The sequence below is a fragment of the Notamacropus eugenii genome, chromosome 3 (assembly GCF_028372415.1).
Source record: "Notamacropus eugenii isolate mMacEug1 chromosome 3, mMacEug1.pri_v2, whole genome shotgun sequence".
NCBI classification, from domain to species: Eukaryota; Metazoa; Chordata; class Mammalia; order Diprotodontia; family Macropodidae; genus Notamacropus; species Notamacropus eugenii.
The window spans coordinates 367,350,788-367,372,747 of record NC_092874.1 but is presented as its reverse complement, the minus strand read 5'-3'; the positions used below and the strand labels follow the sequence as shown (position 1 = coordinate 367,372,747).

The 21,960-nt window shown below is 35.9% G+C and overlaps 1 long non-coding RNA gene and 1 pseudogene across 1 annotated transcript; one reads left to right on the top strand and one right to left on the bottom strand.

Annotated features, from left to right (window-relative positions):
* Positions 1-14,648: 14,648 nt before the first annotated feature.
* On the top strand, positions 14,649-16,740 carry LOC140496949 (uncharacterized). Its single transcript, XR_011964460.1, has 3 exons — positions 14,649-14,855; positions 16,008-16,256; positions 16,593-16,740. It is a non-coding gene; the product is annotated as an uncharacterized lncRNA (long non-coding RNA).
* A 3,125-nt stretch (positions 16,741-19,865) lies between these two features.
* LOC140532202 (pleckstrin homology domain-containing family A member 3 pseudogene) lies at positions 19,866-20,518 on the bottom strand (annotated as a pseudogene).
* Between the last annotated feature and the right edge of the window lie 1,442 nt (positions 20,519-21,960).

Below are 21,960 nucleotides of genomic sequence, written 5' to 3'. Positions count from 1 at the left end.
TAATTACCATTAAAGATGCAGTGGGGGACCTTGGTCTTTTTAAACTAAAGTCTTTAACTAGACTCAGTTTGCCTCATTTCTTATTAAACCTTAATCACTGAATGTGTGTTGCCTCCAAGGAGCTCACATTTGAATGAGGGAAGACAACACATAAAAGGAAGCTAGAAGGGAAGGAGAGGGGTTAGTGGTTTGACAGAATAGTGTGGTGAGAAGGCAGTAGAGTCATAATGGCAAAGTTATGAAGCACATTTGGAAAAGGAATGAAGTGTGACCTGCCCAGATCCATCCCCAAAATGGAAACATTACAAAGGAATTCACCAATGAGAGGAGACTGCATAGCAGAAGGCTATTCCAAAACAAGAAGTTCCCACAAGATGAGGGAAAGAGATTAGGAATCATGCAGTTCTTCTTTGGCCCATTTGCAAATTTGTTTCTTCACAGAGAACAATAATTTATTATTTGTAGTCATATGACATCAAATTGAGAATATTGGTGACAAGCATCATTGCTTCTGTAGTCTTTTTATGTTGGAATCTTGCAATTATGTCATGCTTTATTGTTTGTAGGATGTTTTACATATTTTTCTTACATGACTCACAACAATGATGATTAGATGGGTAGTGTAAATATCCCCATCTTACAAAGAGAAAAAATGTGAGACCTAGTGAGATCACATAATTGCCAATGGACGTGCAGCTCATGATCAGCAGAGATGAAGCTGGAACTCAGATCTTTTGACTCCTATTCCTAAAGTCATTTATGGTCCAATTTATTGCTCTATTCTTGTGTGAAAAATGTTGAGGCACAGCTAGGCACTTAAGAGATAATATTTGATAATGGTAATAATAGAGGTCCTAATGAAACAGATTTAGTGTCCTACTAAATTGTCATGACTCCAAGATGAGTAAAGAAGTAATAAACATCTCTCTATACTGTGACTTTGGGGAACAAAGTAAAGAAAGGAGTAACCAAGTTTCTAGACCCTATCCCTAAAAACATCTTAGGATTTAGATAACTGTCTATTGGAAGCTATGGTACTTTCAGTCTTGAGTAATATCTTCTCTATTACCACACCAGTCCCTTTATCTTCCCGGATCCTATCTTCTCATCTTAATCCTAGAGGTATAGTGTCTTCTCACAACCAACTTTTACCTATCTCTTCTTCTTCTAAGATAAATGGCATAACTTCAGAGGACTATTTTTTAATTGTTTTTATGATGTTGTTGTTGTCTTTGAGACTTGGTCTCTCTGTTTCATTTAGGATGAAAATGTAGTAGGAACTCATAGATCCATTTCCAATTGCTACCGAAGATTTGCTCTGCTCCATTTTTCTTACGTTGGTCATTTTCAGCCTTGGGCAACCTGGTGACTCATCATATTGATGCTGAATTTTGTATGGAAACCTTATTGACCCTACTACAGCTCAGAACTACTAAATTCAAGCAGTCCATCAGCTTAGCCTCCCTGGCAGCAGAGACTACAAGCATCTACCACCAAACCTGGTTCAAATTCACTTTTATGACTGGATATTGAAGGACTGCTGAATCAGTCTAACCTGCACAACACCTCAAGGAACAATAACATAGGAAGGTACTATCCAACCATTAAGACTGTTACCAAATAGGCTTTCCCAATTTTGTTTCATCTTCATATAACATAAAAGAAAAAAAAATGAAATAAGTTAAACATATTTAAACTTTATAATAAATTCCACATTTTTACTGAATTTTCCTTTCTTTTTGCCCTTTCTTTATACTGGAAGAATTATAAAAAAATACAACTAAACATACAAGAAATGTGACTTACTGAGGGAAACGTTTTTAGGTTTCATTTGTATGAAAGTAGTTTGTCTGGGTGCACAAAGTCTGTGTGTGTGTGTGTGTGTGTGTGTGTGTGTGTGTGTTTTCCAGTGAACCACTAGCATGCCATTACATGACTGTGTTTAACGGGGCAACAACTGGCAATAATTGTTTGTATATGGAGTGAGAGATTTACTGAATGATTTGCTGCCTTTACTTTTTTCCCATTATCTTTGTTTTTGCCCTTTTAGCTTTCCCTAATGCTATAAAGAAATAGGAGTCTGAGGAATGGAAGATCTAAGATGGAGTAAAAACCTCTGATTTTCAAGTTGTGCAAAATATATTTCCAAAATTAAAACACTTGTCAAGAGGTTTCAACGAATTTTTTAAAGGGAGAAAGAGCTAGGAGAGAGATAAGGATTTAATCCAATCCAACAAGGATTTATTAAGTGTCTACTATGTACAAGGAAGTTTAGTTTAAAAGACAAGGGAAAATATTTGCTTCTTTCAGAGTTTGGCCAAAGGAGGAGAGGATACAGGGAACAGTCAATCATGGAGCAGTCAGAACACACATTTTTTCTATTGCTTGCTGTCTTATATGCGTGTATTTTGTGGTTCTCTAAAACAATTACAATAGTAACACCAAAGATCACTGATCATTGATCACCATAATAGATATGAGAGTAATGAAAAAAAATTGAAATATTGCAAGAATTAACAAAATGTAATACAGTGACACAATATGATCACGTTTTTAGAAAAAATGGTGCTGATACACTTGCTTGACTCAGGGTTGCCACAAACCTTCAATTTGTTAAAAAGCAATACCTGCAAAGAATCATAAAACAAAGTATGCCTGTAATAGAAAATGGAGGTAGGGGAGGAAGGGGAGAGAATTGTTCTTTCATATTTAGTTCTTTTTACTCTAGAATGACCTTATTGCTTGCTACATCTAAATGGCCCTTTCTATCATGATAGAAGTGCAGTTATAAACTCTGTAATTTTTTACTCCCATTGTGATATTTGAATTAATTATTGACTTCCTATTTGCTATTACAGTGTGACCTCTTTATTTCAACATGTTAATTATCTTGAATTTAAAATATAAATGACAATACTAACTTTGAAATTTCATTGTCACTCACATGTCATCAGTCAGGAGATTTGCTATCCTGATTTGATGAAGTTTGATGCTCCAATTATTATAAATCTTCAGTTCCAATACATGTCCTTTTTTCACCCAAATAAACAGGCATGTGAGCAGATGCCGGAGATCTTAATGTAATTAAAGTTTGTTACTCATGCTATAAAACGATAACAGAAAATCTAAGGGTTGACTTTACCCCATCTCTACACAGTAATATATGAGCATTACATTCCAACTTTTTCTATTAATGTACCATTCCTGTGACTCATCTTGACGTAAGGGTGACCATTAATTTTTCAAAGGCTATCCCATTGGACTAAAAGCTTAGGCAGGGCCAATCAAGCAGTAAAAGTTTTAAGTGCATGCTAAGTGATAAATTGTATATATGTCATCTTAAGACCAGAATAAGTGTGAAGAGCCTCATCACCAGAAGCTTCAGCCACCAGGTGATTGATTTTGATCATAACATTTCCTGAATATGATCTATCTAGATTCTAAGGAATTATGTTCTATACTGGTAGAATCTATCTATGATTTCATAAATGTTTTGAAGTGTTAGAGCATGTCTAACATACACACTCTATTGAAAAATAATCCTTTCACTTTTTTTCACCCTACTGTGTATTTATTTTATATATCTTCTGTGTTTACTTATGGGAGAACAGAAGTAGAATAAGAGTTCCTTTAAAGTAGAGACTGACTTTGCTATGGTCTATATATCTCAGCTGTCTAGAACAGTGCCTGGCAGCCACATAGTAGGAATTTAATAGATGCCTGTTGTTTGATGATTTGTAAAATTATCAAATCTATGATTATCATATTATAACATGCATGAGAAAATTACAGTGGTCGAGAGCACTGCATTTATCATTAAGATCTTTAGTGATATTAAAGCCAGGGGCAACCTTTAAGCATCTACTAGTAATTCTAAAAGAGAAAAATCACCTGTTCAATTACTACTTAACATTCAATGCATTTCATGTTTGAAATGAGTTCACTTGGTCTTATGTTGTGACTATTTAACATATGTACTTTTCATTTTTGCTTTTTATATACAATGGCATGTCACTGGAACTTATGGCACCCTTTGTTATTTTTAGACATCTCAGTAATTTTGTCTAAAATATTCTTTTTATTTCAAAAATTAATATATTTCTGTCTATATGACACGTACTTTATAAAGTCCATGGAATCGAAAACTATGTTCTTTATTTTATACTCCAGAGTGTATTGAAGTTCAATGGGATGAGATTATATTTTCTTTTAAAAATCAATACCTAATTTAATTGAGACTATAGTGTTGCATGCCAAAAGCATTGCACATAGTCTAATCTGAATGCTTAATGACCCAGGTATTTATTATCAGTCAATTTATATTTCCCACCACTAAAAATGGTCTATTATGCACTTTATATTGTATAACTCATAAGCATCTAAAACTCAACATGCCCAAAAGGACTCATTATTTTTCTCCCAAATTCCATTTTCTTTTCAGCTCTCCCGTTTTCTAGTCTCCTAGATTCATGATTGTCATTAACTTGCTGTCCTTTTCTCAGTGCTTAGCCTTTGATCTTTCTACAACTTTTGACAGTGATGATCACCTTCTCCTTGATGCCATCTCTTCTTACTAGATTTTCTTGATACTAATCTCTTATGATTTTCCTCCTTGACCACTCCTGTTCATTCTCTTTTGCTGGATCTTCATCCAAATTATGCCTAAAAAAACAAAAGTGTGCTGACAAATGTTGAAAAAAAAAGCAAAAAAAAAAAAAAAAAAAAAAACAAAAACAGTTCCCAACCCTCAAGTGAAAATCTAAGAATGACAAACTTTTAAATTTAATTTGCATTAACATTTTCTCCATCACTTTCTTAAATCAAAGTAATTAGCAAAATAATAAATCAAGCACTGAATTATAGTGTTTGCTGATTTCTGAAATGCAAAGGTTCACACTGAAAACTTTTAAATCTGCTCTTACAAGTGTTATAAATTAGCTTCACCAACTCCCTGACACTAAACATGAATATCCTCTAAGGCTTTGTCTTGGATCCTCTTCGTTCTATCCCATCTCACTTGGTGATCTCATCAACTATCATAACTCAATCATTATTTTTATGCAGAGGATTCTGGCATCTATTTTTTCAATTTTAACATCTGCGTTGACCTCTATTCTCATATTTCCAGACGTTTGAAACTGGATGTCTCACAGAAATCCTAGACTCAATGCACCCAAAACTGAATTATTTTTTTCCCCAAAACTTCCTCACTTTACATATTTCCCAATATATTCCAGTCATAACCATCTTCCCACTTACCCAGGCTTACAACAGATGCTTCATCCTCACATTGATATCCAATCTGTTACCAAGTCCTGTCAATTTTACTTTCCTATCATCTCTCTATAAACCCCCTTCTCTATTGATAATGTATTTTGCACATTATTAATGTAATTTTGCTTCTTAATGGGAAGATCTTTCCCACCCATTAATAGGCCCATGTGACCTGCCTGGGTCACATGGAAGCCTGAGTCACATGGAGCCTGTGGTGGGAGGAGTTTGCTGAATGGGTGGAAAAGGAAGAGAAACATCTACAGCAAAGCTGAGAAAAAATTTAGAGAGAGGAGTCAGAGCTAGGAATGATTCAGGCAAGCAGGGTGCTAGTTAGTGTGAGTGAAAGAGCTTGCTTGTGATTTTGTTTAAGGAAACCTGCTTGTAATTTCTTTAATGGAGTTGGTTTGTGGGAAGCCTAGCAGGATGAAGGCTTTGGGGATTGTGTTGCTCTCTGCATTGTTGTTGTGTATGGATTTTTGTTACTATGATGGATTTGGCTTTCTGGTGTCTGAATAAATGTTTTGGTTCTGTCTTCCATGCGGAGAATCTGTTGTATTTTGTGATTCAGAATTGTGCCAGGATATTCATGGCTACCATAAGTGCTGTGAATATCACATTGACATTACAAATGGTGATGGGCATGGGAGCACAAAAAATCAGACCTCTATTTGTAGAAAGAATGGCATGGGAGATGGGGATGAAATGGATGTTCCAATGTGGGAGGATTTTTATTGCTCCCTAGCTAGAGAATGGGTTAAAGGCACAGGGTTCTGTGAAAACTAGGAACCAAGGCTACAGAAGAGAGAGCCAAGGGACTTAAAGATGTTTGCAGGGAATACCAACAGAACCAGGGAAGGGGCAAAGAAACTATTGAATTATATGTGAAAGCAGAGACAAGCTGCTGGAGAAGAAGGCTCACATGGAAAAAGAGTTGGCTGGTTTGTATGAGATGCTTTTTGTGCTGCAGCATTCAGATTCTCCTTTGGGGGAGCAGGCAAGAGGGTCTCAGGTGGTAGGAGAAAACACTGTTGTTGGTTTGGCTCACAGGAGGAGGCGAAAAGTTAACAATAGGAAACTGAATGCAGCCCTTGCACTGGGGTCCAAACACAATGTGTTAGGAGAATGAAATGAATGAGGAAGCTGAGGTTTGGCCAGTACTAAGAAGGAACCAGGGCAATCAGGGGGCCTACACAATGTTTGGGAAGGTAATTGAGGATTTTATTCAACAGCCATCTCCAGTGTCTCCCTATTGCCTTTAGTATTGTATGGGATGACAAGATTCCCTACTTAAATTAATTGCTCAGGGGCATCTCAAAGTGATGACAGAAAGTTTATTTGTTTGATTCTCAGGACAATTCCTCCACCAGGTAGAAAAGCCAAAGCCAAAGCCAAAGGAAAAGCAGTGATTATATATATATATATATATATATATATATATATATATATATATATATATATATATATATATATATATATATATATATATATATATATATATATATACACACACACACACAGACAGACACACACACACACACACACACACACATATATATGTTTATATGTATATATGTCACATTTTATCCACGACTGTGATGTGTCACCCCTACACCTGGTACTGATCAAACTTTGTATGCCAGCTGCGGAACTGACCCCTCGAATGGGACTTTTTGGGTCTATATCCAATTTGGCTCCATATTCAATCTCAGCAGGAAGTAGCTATGTAAGAAGAAATTTTTACCCCTTACCCTGAGATTTTGGGCCCCATTTATTCAAGGGGAGAGTGATAGGGTGCTTGTGCTCAAGTCCCACCCTAAGATATTGTTTTATGTTTTTATTTTGTGTGATCCCTGTTACGTTGTTGTAAAGTTCTTTTGATCCCAGTTACCTACAATATTGTTTTATATAATTATTTTCTGTTATCCCTTTTAAAGATCTGGTCATTCCAGTTGTCCCACTGACCTATGTAATAGATAAGAAAGATCTTGAGATTGATTGTATTGATAATATATTTTTGAATATTGTTAATGTAATTTTGCTTATTGTTAATGTAATTTTGCATATCAGTAAGAAAATCTTTCCCACCCATTAATAGGCCCATGTGGCCTGCCTGGGTCACAAGGAAGCCTGAGTCATATGGAGTCAGTGGTGGGAGGAGTTTGCTGAAGGGGTGGAACAGGAAGAGTCAGAGCTGGGAAGAATGCAGGCAGCTGGCTGGTGTGAGTGAAAGGGCTTCTTTGTGATTTTGTTTAATGGAGCTGGTTTGTGGGAAGCCTAGCAGGGAAAAGCTTGGGATTGGTGTTCTCTGCATTGTTGCTGTGTATAGATTTTTGTTGCTGTGATGGATTTGGCTTTCTGATGTCTGAATAAATGTTTTGGTTCTGTCTTCCATGAGGAGAGTATTTTGTGATTCAGAATTGCACTGGAATAGCATTGGCGCTACACCTTCTCTCCTTGGATATTAGCACCATCCTGGTCCCTGTTCTCATAACCTTATACCTAGATTATTACAATAGTCTGCTGGTTGATCTCCCTGCCAAGCACAGTTTGGATAATGTCACCCCCTCCCATTCAATTATCTCCAGTGGCTCCCTATTGCCTTTAGTATCAAATATAAAATCTTCTGTTTGGCTTTTAAAAATTCTTAATATCAGGGCTTCTTCCTACTTTTTAGTCTTTTAATATTCTTTCTGAGACTCAAATAGTTAGCACAAAAATTGCTTATATGGTCATTCCCATACCATACTGAGTTTCTCACCCCAGGACCCTTGCTTTTGATTGATTAACTTTCACCTTAACTTGCACGGACTGAGGCTCATCATGGTACTGCTTGGAATAATCATCTTCATTCTATGCTGGAACATTCAAGCCCTCACTTCTTCTAACTCTAATTTTAAGGGAAAAAAAAGTTAGATCAATTTTACTATTCTTGGAAAAGATTTGTTATTAATTGCCTTATGACTCTGGTCACTATTCCTTCTGACTTCTCATTCAAATTACATCTCCCCACCCACCATTTGCCCTAGTGTGATGCCTTCCCCTATTATAATATAATTTCTGTGGGGGAAGAGACTATCTTGCACCCTTGCATTTGTACTTCTACCTGTCATTAGGCACACTGCCTAACATTCAGTAAACACTCCATAAAATTCATTCACTCATACTTTGCTTGGTTGAATAACTTGCCAAGCTTGCTTTAAATTAGTATTTCTCACTACTATTTCTTTCTGCTTTAAGTACCAAACTGCTCATAATCATCATCTTTCCACAGAATATTTTACAAATCACTTCATAGTCTAACCAGCTGTTGCCTTTGGCAATTCCCTCCTTCCCCTTTCCCCAAAATCTCTAGTATTTCAAATATTTGCTGAATTAAGGAGTTTTCTGTGATGTTTTGAATGAATGAAAGAACAGGCCTTTGAGTGCTTATTTTGTGCCAAGTTCCATGCTAAGAGGTAGAAATACAAACTAAGTAAAGCAAGATGGTCCCACCCCACAATTAGTTTATACTCTTGGTGGTGCAGTGAATAGAGCATTGGGCGTAAAGTCAGGAAGACCTGAATTCAAATCCATCCTCAAACACTTACTAGTTGTATGAACTTGGGCAAGTCACAACCTGTATTTGTCTCAGTTTTCTCACCTTGAAAATGGGGATAAAATCAGCACTTACCTCCACAGGGTTGTTGTGAGGATCAAATAAGAAAATAATCATAAAGCACTTAGCACAGCATATAGTAAACATTATAGAAATAGTTGTTCTTTCTATTATTAGTATGGGGAGAAAATAAAATGGGCAGTGTTGGCAGGGAGGAGTATTTTGATAGTATTGATTTTCCACTTGTTTCTACTCAGAGCTAGCATACTAAAATAGAAAGGGAGTACATAGCAGCAGCATGGAATGAAACTAATTTGGGATGAGGTGGTTTATATGGGTTCAGGCTAGAATTGGTAGATGTTCACTAATCAAAACCAAAGGTCACTGAGATGGGGCTTGAAGTGACTGGATGAAGATGGTGGCTAGAGTAAAGAAGCATGGCAGTGTGAAGATAAAGATGGTCTGGGTTCCAGCATACATGATAGATGTTTCCAGCATAGGTGATGCTCTTGGGATGGCCATTAATTTATGTTAATTTATATAAATATAAATTTATATTTATATTCTATGCAAAATTATCCATAGATGGCAATGACATTTCTGTTATCCATGTCCTCTTTTTGATTATTAATTGTTTGTTTAAATGGCTTAAGGTTATGTTGCTTCCCATCTTTCTCATAATTATTACTCTTGATCTTTACTCATTCTGATCTTTGTTCTGATGAACCATTTGTCTGACTATACAGCCTTTGTATTATCTATTTTTGAAAGAAGTTCCGAAGTAAATTGCTTAAAAAAAGGAAAGGAAATTAATTTGCTAAGTAAATTAATAAAGGAATGTTTAAACTAATTAAGAAAATAAACTGATTTCAAGTGCCCTCAAGCTTTCAGCATAATGAATGTACTTGTTTACCTATAATTGTTTTGTTAATTGTAAAGCCTTTTTTATCTCTTCATTGAAGCTAGTGCCCCCAAAGACCTCTAATAGATAGCACTTCATTCAACTAGTTTCAGTTATTCTATATACTTTAGAGAAACTGTTATTTAAACTAATTTCAGTTATTCTACAAATTTTAAATAGTGAAACCATATTATTTAAGTTGTTTTTTTAAATAGACATTGTTCAGTGGAAAAAAGCCTCAGTTAAGAAGTTTTCATGGGATGACTAATAATGGCAATATAGAAGTCTGTGAATTGATTTTCTATTAGATCTGAAAAGATTTTTGAGGCTTAATAATTTGAACCAGAAATGAAGGTAAACCAAAGCCAAATCATCTGTCAGGAAACAAAGAACAGTGTTTGAATCCCTAAAAACATCTTTTTTCTTCCTTCCTTCCTTCCTTCCTTCCTTCCTTCCTTCCTTCCTTCCTTCCTTCCTTCCTTCCTTCCTTCTTTCCACCTTCAGAGATTTCACAATCCAGTAAGAGAATCATTTTCAATTTAAATCCCACTAATCACACTGACATATTGATTCAGCACCTATTATATGTGGAGATCTGTGACCCCTTTGTTTAAATCCACTCAAAGTTTAGAGAAGCCATAGGAGTGATGAAATCTAAAAAAACCCTAAAATTAAAGAGTGAGAAGGATGGTTCCCCCAGGAAAAGACAGAAGAAAGAGGTAGAATTGGACAAATTATCTCACATAAAGAAGGCAAGAAAGAACTTTTACAATGGAGGGAAAGTTGTGGGGGGTGTTGAACAATACTTGAACTTTACTCTCATTAGGTTTGGCTCCAAGAGGGTATCACATACACATTCAGTCAAGTGCAGAAATCTATCTTACCCTATGGGGAAGTGGAAACAGAAAGGTGAGTCCTGATAGAAAGGAGAGGGGTTTGTGAGAGACAATAGTCCAAGGCAAAACACTTTTGAGAAGGGACAAGAGAGAGAGAGAGAGAGAGAGAGAGAGAGAGAGAGAGAGAGAGAGAGAGAGAGAGCGAGAGAGCAGGATAAAAAGGGGAAAATAGATTGGAAGGAAATGCAGAGTCAGAAATAATAACTATGGAAAAACTTTTACAGTGAGTATCTCTGATAAAGGCTCATTTCTCAAATATATAGAGAACTGAGTCAAATTTAGAAAAATGAGAGCCATTTTCCAAGTGATAAATGATCAAAGGATATTAACAGGTAGATTTCAGGTTAAAAGATCAAAGTTACCTCTAGGCATATAAAAATGCTCAAATAACTACTGATTAGAGAAATGCAAATTAAAAAATTCAGAGGTGACCATACCTATCCAACTGGATGTTAAGAGAGGATGTGGGAAAGAAAATTGGGGCCATAAAGCATAGTTGCTGGACTTGTAAACTGATGCAACCATTGTGCATAGTAGTTTGGAATGATGACTAAAGGGCTATAAAACTGTGCATACCCTTTGACCCAGCAATAATACTACTAGGTCTGTATGCTGAAGAGATTAAAAACCGGGGGAAAGATCTATATGTACAAAAATACTTATAGATCTTTTTCCTGCTGACGAAGAATTGGAGGTTGAAGGGATGCCAATCAATTAGGGAATGACTGAACAAACTGGAGCATATCACTATGATGGAATACAATTGTGCTGCAAGAAATGATGAGAAGGGTGATGAAAAACTTGGAAAGACTTACATGATCTTATGCAAAATGAAATGAACAGAATCAGAAAAGAATATATACAAAAACAGCAAAATTGTATTATGATGAGTTGTGAATGAGTTAGCTATTCTCAGCTTTACAGTGATTCAAGACTATTCTTAAGGATTTATGATGAAAAATGTTATTTACCTTCAAAGAAAGGAATGACGGTATCTGAATGTGAAATGAAGAAAATTCCTTTTTAAATTTTATTTTTCTTGGAATTTTTGTCTGCTTTTTTTCACATCACTAATATGTAAATGTTTTGCATGAGTGCACATGTAGAACATATATAAAATTGTTTACCTTCTCAATGAGGAGGGAAAGGAGGTGAGAGAGAATTTGAAATTCAAAATTTTAAAAAATGAATGCCAAAATTGTTTTTACATGTAATTGGGAAAATGAGATATTAAAAAAGAAACAGAGAGTTATCCAGAAATATCAAACTATATAATATGCATCAACATACATCTCAGAAAACTGGATGTGATACATAGACACAAACATTTTTTTTTATTTTTTTTATTTTTTTAATGTTTAACAATCACTGCCATACAATTGCGATTTTATCGCTCCCCACCCACCCCCCACTACCTCCCTCCCTCCCCACGACTGCATACAATTCTGTATAGATTCTACATATACTTTCCTATTGAGTATATTTTCACTATAGTCATGCTATGTAGTCAGACTAAGATAAATGAAAGAATCCGAATAACAAATCAGAACATGATACACAAACAGATACACATACACAAACATGATCTGCTACATTATGTGAGTGACTTCCATATTTCTCTCTCTGAGTGTGGAAGGCATTTTGCCTTGAGGTCCACCGTTGGGATTTTTTTTTTTTCAGAAGTTCTTGTGTTATTACAAAAATCTAAGTCTACCAGAAAAAATTCTCAGACACTGTGGTTGTTGCTGTGCATAAAGTTCTCCTGGTTCTGCTCCTTTCACTCAGCATCAGGTCATATAAGTCCTTCCAGGCCTCTCTGAAGTCTTCTTGTTCATCATTTCTTATGGCACAATAGTACTCCATTACATTCATATACCATAATTTATTCAGCCATTCCCCAATTGATGGACATCCCCTTGACTTCCAGTTTTTGGCAACTACATAGAGTGCTGCTATAAATATTTTTGTACGTGTGGGACCCTTTCCCATTTTTATGATCTCTTGGGGATATAGTCCTAGTAGCAATATTGCTGGGTCAAAGGGTATGCACATTTTTGTAGCCCTTTGGGCATAGTTCCAAATTGCTCTCCAGAATGGTTGGATGCGCTCGCAGCTCCACCAACAATGAATTAGTGTTCCAACTCTCCCACATCCTCTCCAGCATTTATCATTTTCTTGTTCTGTCATGTTTGCTGACACAAACATTTTTACCTGTAAGTGCTGAGGGTTGTCCTCCTGGATATTCTGAGATAATTTGCATATCTTAATTAAGAATAGCATTTAAAAGAGAATAAAAAGGAAAGGAAAAGAAAAGAAAAAAAAGACAGAGATGTACAGTCAAACTGAGAGTGGGGAGAGATATAGAATCATGGTATTCAGCCATCTGTAAGTTACATTACATGAGAAGAATAATAGAGGGAAAGAAGCAAAGTGCCAGGTAAAGTTGTTGCCAAGAAGGGGGCTGTGAGGACTGGCCTCTGCTAGGCCCTAATAGATAGAAGTGCCTCCATTTGTTTGACCACTAATTGTCCTGCCTATGTACTGGGATGTTCCTATGTACCCCAAAACAAGTTTAGTGAGCTTCATTTAGGCAAGGAATCCAAGGGGCTTTTGATCATAATCAGTTCAGTAAACCTGTTCTAAGTCAACAAACTTTCCTAGTCACAATGCCTTTCTGATAAATAAGAGGAGATATGGTCCAAGCCGCTAGCTGACGGACTACTCCCAATGAACCCTTCATTGATCTTTTTTCTTCAGCTGGTCTTTTTAAACTGACCCAGAAGTAGCAATCATTTATAAGAGTTCTGTGGTTTCTCTCAGTAGGGGTACATATCTCAGTTATACTATGCTTACTCATGGGACTGAAGAGTTTGTGACCTACATGCTTGCATGAACATGATTAATAAATTGCTTGACTTGTGAACACTGCACATGTACATTCTTTTTTAGGTACTTCATTTGAAATTTCCTCAGTGACATTTGAGTTACTTTAAAATGATTAATAGGCTTTCATTAAGTGAAGACAGAGAACATCCTAGACATGAAAAAGTATAAGAAAAGGCATGAATGTATATGTGTGGAATGTGTTTGGTTACAGTCTTCTGTTTTTTCTAGAATACAGTACATGGAAAGAGTCATAATATACAACTAGGTTTGAAAGATAAGACAGTACCAGATTAGAGGGGGCCTCGAGTGACAAATAGATGACTCTGAACTTTACTTAGAATGAAATAGGAGCTATTGAAGATTTTAGAGAAAGAGAAGAATGTGTCCAAAATTATAGTATCAAGAATGAGGAAGATAAGAATCTTGATGTTCTCTTGCAATAGTCTCTCCAATCTATCCTTTATATCCACAGTTCTTAAAGTATCATCCAGGAATCCCTGTTGTTCCCTAAGATGTTTTCAGGAAGTCCACAAGATTAAATCTATTTTCATAATAATACTAAAATATTTGCCTTTCTTATTTTCGTTCTTTCATGAGTATATGATGGAATTTTCCAGGAGCTATATTAAAGATTTAGCTGCAAACATGAAGATTCAGTTAATATCTCATCTGCATAATTGTACTGTTATTTTGTAAATAGGGTGAAGCTACAGACATGGCTAGATTTGCTGTCTTGCTTGGATTCAGTATCAGCACCAACAAATTCTCAAAGAAGATTTTATTTAATACGAATTCCTGGTCACAAACCCAAGTGATGCTGAAATTCTCAAAGCATTTACTATCTCTTGATTTATACTTGAAAACTGCTGACATTTGCACTGATGGTACAAAAGCAATGGTGGGTAAAACTGTTGGTGTCTTAGCACAAATTAATCCAGTGGCACCAACTGTACCAGAGGTCACTCTATTCTTCATTTGCAGCAAAAAAAAAAATTGCCAGTTTCACTTAATATTGTCCTTGATGTAGTAATTAAAATATTATTTTTATTGTCTTAGCGCTTGAATACACATCTTTTTTTTTTGCTATTACAGGTAATAAAATGGGAAGTACAGCCCTTCTCCCATTTATTGAAAGAAGTGCATTGATTGTCTTCAGGAAAAGCACTTGTATAACTGAGTTCCAAGCTGAACAAGCTGCTATTCTTCATCAAACTTGAAAGAAAACTGAAAGACTATGGTTATTCAGACCTGGATACTTCGCAGACATTTTCTAAAAAAACAAAACAAAATAAAAATGAGCCAAGTAAGTTTATCACTGCAGGGAAAACAACCAAGAGTATTGTTATCAATAAATAAAATTTAAGCTTTTGAGTGAAAATTTTACAAAGCTTGTATCCTCCACTATGAAACTGACAGTCCAGATATTTCAGTATTTTTCTGATGACATTCATGATAATATTAACAATTGTGATTTTTGATATCGTATAATTAAATATGTCAATATTTGGAAAATCTGTATAACATAGTAAACCAATATTTTCCAAATAACCAATGTATGATTTTTCATAATCCTTCATGGGTAAGAGATCTACTCAAAGTACAAGATAAATCAATGGATTTTAATATAGCAGAGTATGAAAAATTCATTGATATGGTTTCAGATTTCAAATTTCAACTTACTTTCAAAAAAAGTACCATATGTTGAATTTTTATGTAGTATCAAAAAAGAATATCCAGCTTATCTGCAAAAGCTATTAAAATAGTCCTCTCTTTTTCAACTACTCATCTACGTGAAGCCAGATTCTTTTCTCGTACTTGATCCCAAACATCCTATTACAACAGACTACAATGCAAAAGAAGATAATAGAGTTTTATTAAACCAGACATTAAAGAGATTTTCAATAAAACAATGCCACTATTCTTGCTTTTCTTGTTTGGGAAAATATTATTTTCATAAAGTATTATTTTGTTAATGTGTGGAAGGTTTATTATTGTTATCTTAAAATGAATGAATATTTTTAAATGTTATCAGTTTTAATTTCTTGTATATTAAAAATGATAGATAAAACCTCATAAACAAATTCTTTATAATCCTCAAAAAATGTAAAATTATGTAAAGATCCTGGGACTAAAAACTTTGAGAACTGCTGCTCTATACAACTACCAAAGTGATATTCATAAAATGCAGGTTTAACCATATTACTTCAAACTCAATAAATTCCATTCACTCCTTATTTCCTCTAGGATCAAATAAAAATTCCTGTCTGGAATTTAAAGTCCTTCATAACTTGGCTCTAGTCTACCCTTTTAGATCTGATATACATTATTCCCTTTCAAAGACTCATGGATTTAGCAAAATTGCCCTTTTCGCCATTCTTCACAAATGACATTCAATCTCCTTTCTCTGTGCCTTCATTGGCTATCTTCATGTCTGATTCCCTTGTTTCTTTTCAAGTTCGCTTCAGTGCCACCTGCTAGATGATGAGCCCTTTTCTGATCCTCCCACTGTATCCAGTTTTGAGCATCATATTTTTACAAGGAAACTGACAAGCTGTAGTGCATCTATGGAGGGCAACCAAGGTGGTTAGTGAAGAAACTGAGAGAACCAAATAAAGATAAAACTACATGAAGACCAGTTGAAGAAAATAGTAAAATTTACACTGGAGAAAAGAAAATTTAAGCAGAACAAGACAACTGTCTCCAGGTATTTGAAGTCAGTCATATGGAAATCAGATAAAACTTGTCCTACTTGACCACTTGGATGCAGAGCTACTAATAATAGAGTAATTTTGCAAATAGGTAGAATTTAACTTATGTATTGGAAGACTTCCAATTGAAGCTATCTCAAAGTGAGACAGGTCCCTTTTGTTGGTAGAGGGTTCTCCCTTGATGGATATCTTTAAATGTAGGCTGGATAATCACCAGTCAAGGGAATGGTATGAAGGTCACTCTTATTCTTATATGTGTTGAACTAGATGGACTCTGGATCTTTTCTTACTATGCCTTTCTGTAATGTTCTTCTCCCACTATCCTTTTAAAGAAACTTTCTCAGGATGAACTGTTCTGTAGTGTCAACCAGAAGAATAAGGATATAACATTTGCAATCAGGAGCAAGGCAAGTGTCACTTATTACAGTAGAATTTAATAGAAAATTATTTGATAGCTGATAGACTAGAAAAATTGTTCACTTAAAGGAGGGTTCTTAGATTTTTCTTTTTCTTTTTTTAACCTGACATGATTTCATTGCCAAACACTTTGTTTAAACTTTTTTGATTATACACCCAAGCAACCAATTAATTAATTGAATATACACTGGAATATGTGTATATTTTCTGAGTTGTAAATTACATGAATGTTATACCGTACAAAATTATGTATGTTATAAGATATATATGCAAAAATATAGACAGATTATGATAGATAAATAGAGCATTTACTATGTATCAAGCACAGGTTTTTAATATCTGGGGATATAAGATGCAAATAAGCAACAAAAAGACAGTCCCTATCCCACAAGGAACTTAAATTCTGTTTGAGGGAAAGATAATACATAAAATGGAACTTGGGTTGGAAGAAGATAAAATGAAGATGAAATAACATTTAATTCTAAAGACAGTGGACCATAGCATGCCAGGCCTTTCTATCCTCCGCTATCTCGTGAAGTTTGTCTAAGTTCATGTTCGTTATTTCCATGACACCATCTATCTAATCCTCTGCCATTCCCTTCTCTTTTTGCCTTTAATCTTTCCCAATATTAGGGTCTTTTCCAATGAGTCCTCTCTTCTCATTATGTTGCCAAAGTATTTAAGCTTCAGCTTCAATATTTGACCTTCTAGTGAATAGCCTGAATTAATTTCTGATCCATGGCAAAGAGCACTGGGCTTGCAGTTAGTTGACATGATGTCAAATTTGCTTATTCTGTGCAAGTAACTGTACCACACAAAATGAAGAGGAACATGGCTGTTAATCACTAGACGAAGCCCTGGCATACAGTTCATCTACTTTTGGACTCCTTGTAGAGTCATAAAATCTGAGGGAGAGATGTGTAACAGAGATGTGTGAGGGAGACAGAGAATACGGTTTGCGATGCTGCCTTTGGATTTTGCTTAGGGCCTAATACCGTGAGGGAACAATATTTAGTAAAATAAGACAATTTTTAGTAAAGAGAGGTCAGTGGTAAAAAAGAAAGGAGTGGGGTGTGTAGAGTGGGGGAATGTTACGGAAATGATATTGAGTGATAAAAAATGAAGGGGTGATTCAGTTGTACTGTAGCTAAGTTTATGATTGGCTATCATGTGGAGGATGAAAAGTAAGTCAACTTTCTATCCTTTAATTTGCATACTCTCTGGGATACCCAGCACTGCCCTTAGGGACATTACACTTTAAAGACCAAAGATGAACCCTGTTCTTTCAACCCTGTGAGGTAACTCCCTTTGAGGTTTAGCAACTATTTCATGACTGAGAGATTTATTGGAGGCGTTGAACAACTAAGTGACTTACTGATGATCACTCCACCAATCTATGTCAGAGGCAAGACTTGAATTGAAATCTTACTGTCTCCAAGTTTATGTCTCTATTCGCTATACCTTAGATATTGATAATGCATTATCTTTGTCTCTCTTGTGTATGGATCTTTTTCTTTAGAAAGAGTTTTTGAGATAATGGAAGATTACTGGATATTTTGTCTACAGTAGTATCATAGAAATAATGTGGTGCCATGGAAAGAGTATTGCATTATGAGTTGGTTTACATGGGGTCAAATTTTCACTTGCTATTTGATCTTGAGAAAGTGACTTCACTTCTATAGATCTCAGTTTCCTCATTTGCAGGCAGCACAGTGCTCTTTTTGGAGTCAACTAGATCTGAGTTCATTCCTGACTCAGACTTTGTCACTAGAATTTTTTCATTCTAGAAAAGTGAAATGCTCCATAATTATCTCATTAAACTTTCATCTTTTTTGGTCCTTTACCATATAATTGTGTCACTGGGAGCAATGAAAACAATCTTGGAAAATTTGGAACCAAAAGAACTTCTTCTCTGAGTTGATTATTTATCATGCTGGAATATATTCTCAAAGTGAGGTGAAACCAAATAGGGCATGTAAATTTCCACTGTTGTAGTGGAGAATATGCAAGTACAATATTCTCTTTTCAGGGGGACTCATATGTTCAGTAATTACAACACCTTTTCTTTCATAATCATGACCATCTATAGATGTTACTTTCCCGTAGTATGTGTTTATAATGTCACCTATTTGTAAGCCACACACAGAAACTTGAATTATTTTGTATGTAACAGGTTCAATAAACATTTTAAAATTATGTATTAGAACTGGGATGGAGATTAGAGATTATCAAATGCAACCTGCCTAATCAGGGATGGGGAACCTGTTACATAGAGGAACACAACAGATTTCCCACTCTTGTTTAGTAGTAGGGGGAGATACAGGGCAGGGATAGCTGAGAAATTCATTTGGAGATCTCTGATTAAGTTTCCCTCAGGTTCCTTGATGAAATCACTGGAGTTAAGATCTGGGAACTGAAACAATGAGATATTAAAGAAGCATCATTTACATCTTGTAAAGGGTTGACTCCTTGTAGATTTCTAGTAGATACTTTTCACCTCGTAAAGGATACATCTCCTGTGGCTCACACCCAGAGATTATAAAGGATATTTAACTTTGAGTGACCTCTTAATAACTTGTTAAGGAAGTAGAAGCATTTACACCTTGTTGTTTCTTTAGGAGATATGAGGAAGTTGCTATGATAAGTCAGTCAGTGAAGAAAGCAGTCAGCTATGGAGTAAGACCTGAGTTCTTGAACACTTTCATTTCCAAAAGAATGCATCAAAGTGGGAGAAGGAAATTATTCTCCTCTAAATGTCCCATCAGCAATTATTCTTTGAAGTAGAACAACTCTCTGGCAGGAGGTGCTGCATTCAGTAGAGAGCTGGCCCAGAGAATGGACCTCTACTGTGGAGAGTTCTGGTAGTCTGCAATCCTGGAATTCAGGGGTTAAGCTGGTGACAGGAGCTAACAGCAAGACTTTTTCAGCAGAAACGTTGAGTCCAAAAGGTGAAAAATGAGAACACCACTAGGAGAAAATTCATATCAGGGGCCTTCAAGGGCATAACCATGTGTGTATTTGTATTTCTACTGTTATATGCTATCCTTATGCCAGCTTTTTCCACTGCTGCTGCGTGTATTGCAAAGATAGCAAACTTCACATTTATAGAGTGATTTTTAAAAATATTCTTGCTCTTGCTATGCCATTTTGATCTATTCTATTCTTTTGTGTTTTTTGTATCAACTAAGTTACTCTTGAAGGTAAAACCCATAAGTGGAATGTTTCATCATTTCAACAGATGAATATGACATAGGAGAAACTAAAGGATCCGAATGAGGTACTTGAAACATCTCTCGTTTAAACTTGGCATTTTCTGTCTTTGCGCATTCTTCAAGAGTGGTGATGAATGTGTTACATGGGGCACTAAGCAGAGATGAAACTGTTCATATTCTCTACACTGGAAGTTGAATGAACGTCATCATGATGGGCGAATTCTTGTATGGTATGAACTTGCTATATTAAGAGGTCACTGTAGAGGCTAAGTTCAGACATTTGGGTTTTCAGAGATTCGTTGGTTTCCCTGATTTCTTTTTCCTTTTTTGCCCTAGTGTCAGATCTCAAACAAGCTTTCACACTGCCCAGAGCGACGTCACCTCTGCCTCTGAGATGCATTCACAGCTTTCATGTATGAATGCAGCCCCCCCAGGAATGATTAGTCATTTCTTGTATTGTCTGCCAGGAGGACTTTAATTTCACAAACTGCCATCTTTATGCTTCCTTTGCTCCCTTTGTACATATCATTCTGTAAATCATGATAAGATAATATCCCATCATTTAAAATAAACCAGTGAGTTTGCCAACCTATGAGATAATTATTCTACTTGTACAGAATCCCCTTCATCCTTCAGAGTCCAGAGACATGCATCCTCCTCCCAGGTGCCCCGGGTGCTGCTTCTCTGGCTCCAGCTCCCTGGGGCATGAGCTTTCAGCTGTGGCCTAAGGGTCTGCTATCAGTCAACCCCTCTGGAGGGGCTCCCTGCCCTGGGAAGGTCTACATAGCCCCGACACAGCTAGCAGCAGCTGGACAGCAGCTGGACACTAGTCTTAATATTCCTTGCGGGCTGCAGACGCGTGCCTTGCCACAGCTGCCCTCTTTCCTTCTCTGCCAGCCTGTCTGTCTTCCTCCTTCCCTCTTGCTTGTCTCTTTCCCTCCCTCATACCTAACCTGCAAAAGTGATAACTCTGTTGGGGAAATAGAAAACTACATTCATATCTTTCTTGTAATTCTCCTATTTTCAGTTAAAAATAAATTTAATTTTAAAAATGAATTGAAGGGACAGATTCATATTTGGCCTCAGGCACTTACTAGGTGTATGACTCTGGGCAAGCCATTTAACCCCAAATGCCTCCTGCTCAAAAAATAATTGAGAGGTTTATAGTGAACAAATGAACTTCCTCTTTCAGTGTCCTAAGTTGTGGGACACTAAAGAAGTAGAACATAGACTCCAGTTATAAAGTATGGTTTTGCCTTGTTGTAGGATAGGTCCCCACCATTCTGATTGATGACAAGACCACAACCTATAACATAAGCTAACCTCATTTCACAATTTTTTATTTCAGTTTTGAATTTATAAATCATGAAAATGATATTACAAAGTCTGGTTGGATTTCAGAAACATATTTTTAAGAGGTCTCTCGTGATATCATTGGAGACAAAATGAAGAGATGTGGGCTCCACAATTTTAGATTTTGCAGGACGTACTGTCAGTTTAATGATTTCACCCAAAGAATATTGAATAATGAATCCATGACAACCTAAAAGTAATATTCCAATAGATTACTTATCCTTGGCTGTTTTCTGTTCAATACTTTGATCAAAAATTTTGAGAAACACATAAGTTATTTTTTTTTATCAAATTATACATGACACAAAGATGAGAGGGATAGCTAATAAATGAATGATACTAGATATAGGATGCCAAAAGATTTTGGCTGACCAAGTAATTTCCCCTTTATTCTATTTTTTATCTTTTGTTTTTCCTTTATCTTTATTTTTGATTTTATGAGACCTCTCCAGTATAGCAAGCCATCACTTGTAAAAAAGGTTGTAACACAAGGTGTCATAGTTAGGCTTGTAGTTTGATGGAGGCTGACTGAAAAGCCTAAATTTGCAATAATTCTGACCTTGGGAGTGTTCTTATGAATGTAATTGACTACTTAGAGAAAACTCTCTAATAAAGGACTGGGGTTGGTTATCCCAGCCCTGCGCTAGAGAAGGTTACAGTCTTCTATGTGGTTTCCAGAACTATCTCAAGCTCTGATACCATAATCAGAGACAGAAAG